Source organism: Coregonus lavaretus (genome assembly GCF_964263955.1).
Source record: "Coregonus lavaretus genome assembly, contig: HAP1_SCAFFOLD_2556, whole genome shotgun sequence".
NCBI classification, from domain to species: Eukaryota; Metazoa; Chordata; class Actinopteri; order Salmoniformes; family Salmonidae; genus Coregonus; species Coregonus lavaretus.
The window spans coordinates 4,517-10,923 of NW_028162486.1; the positions used below are offsets into that span (position 1 = coordinate 4,517).

At 45.8% G+C, this 6,407-nt stretch overlaps 1 pseudogene across 1 annotated transcript; it reads right to left on the minus strand.

Moving 5' to 3' along the window:
• Window positions 1-535: 535 nt before the first annotated feature.
• On the minus strand, window positions 536-2,357 carry LOC311119201 (tyrosinase-like; annotated as a pseudogene). The gene is made up of 3 exons: window positions 1,583-2,357; window positions 740-929; window positions 536-577 (listed from the first exon to the last, which is right to left on the minus strand). The product of its transcript is annotated as a tyrosinase-like (transcript).
• Between the last annotated feature and the right edge of the window lie 4,050 nt (window positions 2,358-6,407).

Below are 6,407 nucleotides of genomic sequence, written 5' to 3' on the forward strand. Positions count from 1 at the left end.
TTGATGTTGAGATGTGTCTGTTACTTGAACTCTGTGAAATACTTATTTGGGCTGCAATTTCTGAGGCTGGTAACTCTGATGATCTTATCCTCTGCAGCAGAGGTATCCCTGGGTCTTCCTTTCCTGTGGCGGTCCTCATGAGAGCCAGTTTCATCATAGCGCTTGATGGTTTTTGCGACTGCACTTGAAGAAACTTTCAAAGTTCTTCACATTTTCCGGATTGACTGACTTTCATGTCTTAAAGTAATGATGGACTGTCGTTTCTCTCTGCTTGTTTGAGCTGTTCTTGCCATAATATGGACTTGGTCTTTTACTAAATAGGGCTATCTTCTGTATACCCTCCCCTACCTTGTCACAACAGAACTGATTGGCTCAAACACATTAACAAGGAAAGAAATTCCAGAAATTAACTTTTAACAAGGCACACCTGTTAATTGAAATACATTCCAGGTGACTACCTCATGAATCTGGTTGAGAGAATGCCAAGAGTGTGCAAAGCTGTCATCAAGGCATGAAGACGTGGAGGGGGTTGTACTTTGTCCTGTTATAGCCATCCCTGTCTCAGGACTCGCAAAACCTAAAAACACACACACACGTTTACTTTAAATCTGCACAAATAAGCACCACCTTCTCATACACATCACTAAAGGAGAAGATCCCACTGAAAATATAGGGATTGATGCCATGAGGGTCTGTAAAGAAGTCAAAATGGCGGACTATGTCTGTGTGTGTCTCCCTATCTCCAGGGAGTTCCTGAAGCTCATGTTGGCTTGGCGGTCCATGGCTCCCGTCTCGTAAGTCTTTATACCCATCACAAACTCCATGTCGGCCAGGTCGTGGTTACCAGGGTTGCACAGCAGAGGCCCCTCCCCTGACCCGGGACACAGTGCTGCTCTGCTGTTGTACTCCTCTGACTGGGTGCAGATCACCTGCACAGGTAGGTGCACACACACACACACACACACACACACACTCACACCGTCATGTTACAATACAGCACAAACATACAGGATACACACCTGCTGTTGTACTCCTCTCCTCTGTCTGGATGCATACTCTCCTGCACAAGTACAGAAAGGCATGCATACACACAATCATTCACCCACTATACACAGACTATAAACCGACTATACACACATACTGCTAACCAATAGCCCCTCTCCAGTCTCTGTTTCCCCTGCCATTCCTCTGCTCTGGATTAAGGAGGACTCTTTCAGTCTGGGTCTCAAATCACATAGGAAGGAGGCTTTGGTGGAGAGGTATTATTTGAGATTTGTCTGTCGAAACGTTGGTTATTAGGTTATTAAATTATTGCATCTGAGCTCCTAGAGCTCTCCTTTTCTTTTTCAATTATTTGAGATTTGCCTTCAGGCGCTTGTGTAGATGAGAGATTTACAATGTGACCTCATATTGTAATCTTGGTAGGCCCAGCCAGGAGTTTGGCCAGTCATGAGTCATCAGTGTATATCACAGCTCCAGGCTCTTGGTTCATGATTCAGTGATGTCACATGGTGTATACCCCCCCCCCCCCCCCACACACTACTGTTCACATCACTCTACCTGTGTCACATGAGTTTTTTACATTCCATGAAGAGAATACAGAGGCGGGGCTGATGAGGTTTGGGTTCAGCGAGCTACGCCCACCCATCATGTTGTCCGTGCACACCGTACAGTCTGTTGCGTCCCAGTATGGATAGTGAAGTTAAATTCCCCGGTCATCTTCCTCATCTCGTGCTCCCAGTGCAACAGGTGACTCGTGCGCAAAATCGATGTCCGGTCTAACATTCCCTGGTCCCCCAGCAGTGTGTCCCTGACACGTAGCAGTGCATCCACACAAACAGGTCGGACACACTCACGTCGGAAAACATCGGGTTCTCCCCATTTGCACCCATCTCAGCGCGAGTTCCCGTGACAAAGACGTAGTCGGTGGCAATGGTGTTCTTGGCCAAGTTCAGGTAGAGGTAGGAGATTAACCGTAGTTGTTCCGCCACCGACAACGAGAGGATGTTCCTCCTCAGGGACTCCCGCTGCTCGGCGCACCCGGGGCCGAAGAAGCCGAACCTGCACTCTACCTGCGCACTGGCATGTGCGGTTGTAGAAGGCCAGTGGCCACCGTTCCCGGTCGTCTATCCCAGTGTGCGGATAGTGTGGCCCGTGGGGCTCCTCCGATACCGTGACGTCCTGACAGAACCCCCAGCCCGACATGGCTCCGCATTCCGAACCGTCCCCCTCCCACACCGGGCAGCACTGCTTGTTCCGCAGCGCCTCTGTGTTGGCGCAGGGCCGGGAAACTGGCCCACACACGGCCGCAGTAGCAGCAGCTGGAGCAGGCTACCCAACACAACCAGAAGAACCATGACTGGCCAACTACCACAGCCAAGAGTTCTCTACACAGCCAGACTAACCAAGCACACAGCGACGAGGCGACTGCATCCGGCTGTCATGACACAGAAGGTCCGGGGAAAAGAAAGAATAATGTTAACTCACAATATAACTTCCACTTGCCCACACCCTCGCTCTTCCCTCTCTGCTTCCCTCCCCATACCATCACATGCTTGGGATGAATCCAGACTCATTCTGTCTCGATACCAGCTGACCCCAAACCTCTCCCCCAGGCCTAGCCGGCCTGGAATGCGTGGGAATGATCTGGGGTGAGAGAGTGGAGTGGTTCCAACTTCCGAGGAACTCTCACATAGTAGTCCATCTCACAGTGTGGAACAAATGAGCTACTGTACAGTAACTTCATGCTAATGTCTGCTGTTTACCACATTATCTAGAAAGTTAAACGACACAGGAGAAGATTTTACACCTGTCCCAGTGTGTGCAAAACAGGAACAGAGTAGCTTATTGTAGGCTAATGTATAAACTCGTTTGAAATTAATTAGTGCTCAATGGTCAATGCACCTCGACCTTATAGGCCATACAGACACAGTGACAGCTTATAGAGCAGTAAGCATGTCACGCCCTGGCTCTGGGGACTCTTATATGTTGAGCCAGGGTGTGGATTTTTCTATGTTATAGTTTTCTATGTTGTCTTCTAGTTCGTGTATATCTATGTTGGCCAGGGTGGTTCCCAATCAGAGGCAGCTGTAGCTCGTTGTCTCTGATTGGGGACCATACTTAGGCAGCCTGTTTGGCACAGTTTTTTGTGGGATCTTGTTCCGGAAGGTTTGTGTTTACCTAGGACTTCACGTATCGTTTTGTTGTTTTGTTTGTTTGGTGTACTTTAATAAAATAATGTACGCTTATCACGCTGCGCCTTGGTCCGCATCATGTAACGATCGTGACAAAACATTAATAAAATATAATGGAAGTAAGTATTTATTATTGGAAACGGAGAGGTAAAACCCCACTCAAAGCACGAACAGTAGGCCTAATTTGGAACAATGAATGACGCCTTTTGAACTGGGTATGCATGTGTATTATCCAGGCGTATTTATTATGTGCTGGTGAAAGGGTAGGCCTATGTTCTGCTGTGGGGTTTTTGAGGGGGGCTCGTGCAGACCTCAAGATCATAAACCACTCACAACGCTCTCATCAGGCACGAGGTGCGGTTAATCCGGATGAAAACGCACTCGAGCGTGCGGGAATGAACGTCACAGGATTACCGTGTCCACGGGGCTCCCCTGTTCTGTTAACCGAGAGTCTGTCCAACAGCAATCTCTCTCTCTCTCTCTCTCTCTCTCTCCCTCTCTCTCTCTCTCTCTCTCTCTCTCTCTCTCTCTCTCTCTCTCTCCTCTCTCTCTCTCTCTCTCCTCTCTCCTCTCTCTCTCTCTCTCTCTCTCTCTCTCTCTCTCTCTCTCTCTCTCTCTCTCTCGCTCTCTCTCTCTCTCTCTCTCTCTCTCTCTCTCTCTCTCTCTCTCTCTCTCTAAATCACACACACACACACACACACCAGGAGAGGAAATCTGTGACCCTGGCCTGTAGTCAGATAAGACCCGCCGGTAATTGAGTGCAATTATAGCAGTTAGAATTTTCACCAGATTTTGGCTCAGGTGAATACCTAGACCTGAGTTGAAGTCGGGAGGCAGTGTTTCCCACACAGAAATACATTATTATATAACCCTTGTAGAAATAATATTGTATTTAGCCTACATAATCAATTGCTTGGTCTCTATAGGTTGTGCATGCTCACATCGCATAATTTCACACCAAAACAAGTGAAATGATTATGCATGGGCATAATTGTTTCATGACCTACATTATATTATATTCTGTAGGCCATTTGTTGCAACAATTATGACATGGGTTTTAAGAAACAAACCAACACGTTCAATTACAATAAAGCCATTTTTTTACTCTTATATTACGTTTCTGCAATTACAAATTAAGACGTTTAATGAATTTAAGAAATACCAGAAACGAATGAAGCATCAAATGCGAATTGGAAACCTCTAAAACAGAAAAACCGCTCATGGTTCTTTACTGGTGTATGTACTGCCAACTCACCGCTAGGGGGAGGTATGACCTGATCATATCCCACAGGACTACCATCGCTAGAGAGAGTGACAGAATGATTTGGCTGTGCTAAAGGTAGAAGTTGCCCTGGGTACATAATCAGTTTACTCTCCCCAAATTCTAACCTTAGGGCAAAAAAACCAGTCAGTGTAGGGCCAACATATGTCATTTGAGTCATTTAGCAGATGCTCTTATCCAGAGCGACTTACAGGAGCAATTAGGGTTAAGTGCCTTGCTCAAGGGCACATTGACAGATTTTTCACCTAGTCGACTCGGGGATTAGAACCAGCGACCTTTCGGTTACTGGCACAATGCTCTTAACCACTAAGCTACCTGCCGCCAGCTTAGTGTTTGAGAGAGAGGGGTGCTTTGGTAGTATAGATGGTTGTTATGATGTCTTTCTAATTGCCTCCTGGTTATTAGGACTAGATAGACATGAGACATTTACTAGAGAGCACGTTTCATAATATAAATCCCCACTTATGCATATTTGTTGGTACTTGTGTCTATGTGTCTATTTGCGTATATTTGTCCTACTTAGACAGAGAGAGCAAATCACAGAGTAGTGGCATTAAATCAACAGTGTCTCTATGGAAACAGAGGATACCCAGTGTTGTTTTGAAATGCCATTGAATAATTTATTTACTTACTGTAACATTCTCTATTTTGTGTGTGTGTACGTGTGTGCACGTGTGTGTGTGTGTGTGTGTGTGTGTGTGTGTGTGTGTGTGTGTGTGTGTGTGTGAGAGAGAGATAATGTTTTTGTGTCTGTGGGAGTACAGCATGTTTGTGTATGTGTGTGGGTTTTTGTGTGTGTGTGTGTAGTGTCTGTCATAGCAGCTCTGAGATATTGCTTTGTGAATGTCACTAATTGAGCAGACATGATGACATTTTATTGGGTATTTGATGGATGAAACCATCCAGTCAAATTTCTCCTAATCTAGACACCCTCCTCTATCACACATATTTAAGTGATAATGCCAGAGAAGCCGGTGTTTGAAGGATATATTGGCACGGGTGTTGTTATATTGGCAAACCGTGCCAATATATCCTCCTAACACCAGCTTCGAGGGCATTATTACTTTTATACAACGGATTACCAACATATTCAAAGTAATGATTGACATATTTTGATTAATTTATTCATACTATTTCATCCTTCCACAAGAAATAGTCCCGACACAAATCTAGGGTTGCTAACCAAGATTGTTCTAAATGTTCCATTGCCATACTGGCTGGCAACGTTCTTATCCCTTGCTTGCTTGCTAGCCAACTATGGCTAACTTACGGTCACGTCAAACAGTGCAGCCACAATAACAACAAAGTAGCTGCATTTGTTTAAGCAGTTTTCTAGTGACATTTATTTGGATACATCTATAACATTTACATCATTTAGCAGACGCTTTTATCCAGAGCGACTTACAGTTAGTGAGTGCATATATTATTTTTTTTATTTTTCATACTGGCCCCCCGTGGGAATCAAACCCACAACCCTGCCTTTGCAAACGTCATGCTCTACCAACTGAGCTACAACCCTGCCGGCCATTCCCTCCCGGTCGCGGCCGGCTACGACAGAGCCTGGATTCAAACCAGGATCTCTAGTGGCACAGCTAGCACTGCGATGCAGAGCCTTAGACCACTGCGCCACTCGGGAGACAATGAGCTAATGATGCACGATTTCACATGGCATAGAAAATGTGCTCTCTCGTCAGGACACTGTTGTTCGAGAGCTAGGCAACAACACAGCTAACACAATCACTTCAAGCTGAAGCTGGAAAGACTTCAAACTCGCTGCACTTTGTTTCGTTTGATCTGTTTTCTATTGATAGTTCTTTGTATATATCCATAAAAAGGATACTGATTCATGATTTCGACTGGCTGAGAAAAGCTGCCTGCCTGTCTGTCTCATCCCGACTCCCGACACGTTCATTACTATGGGACAGCTGGAG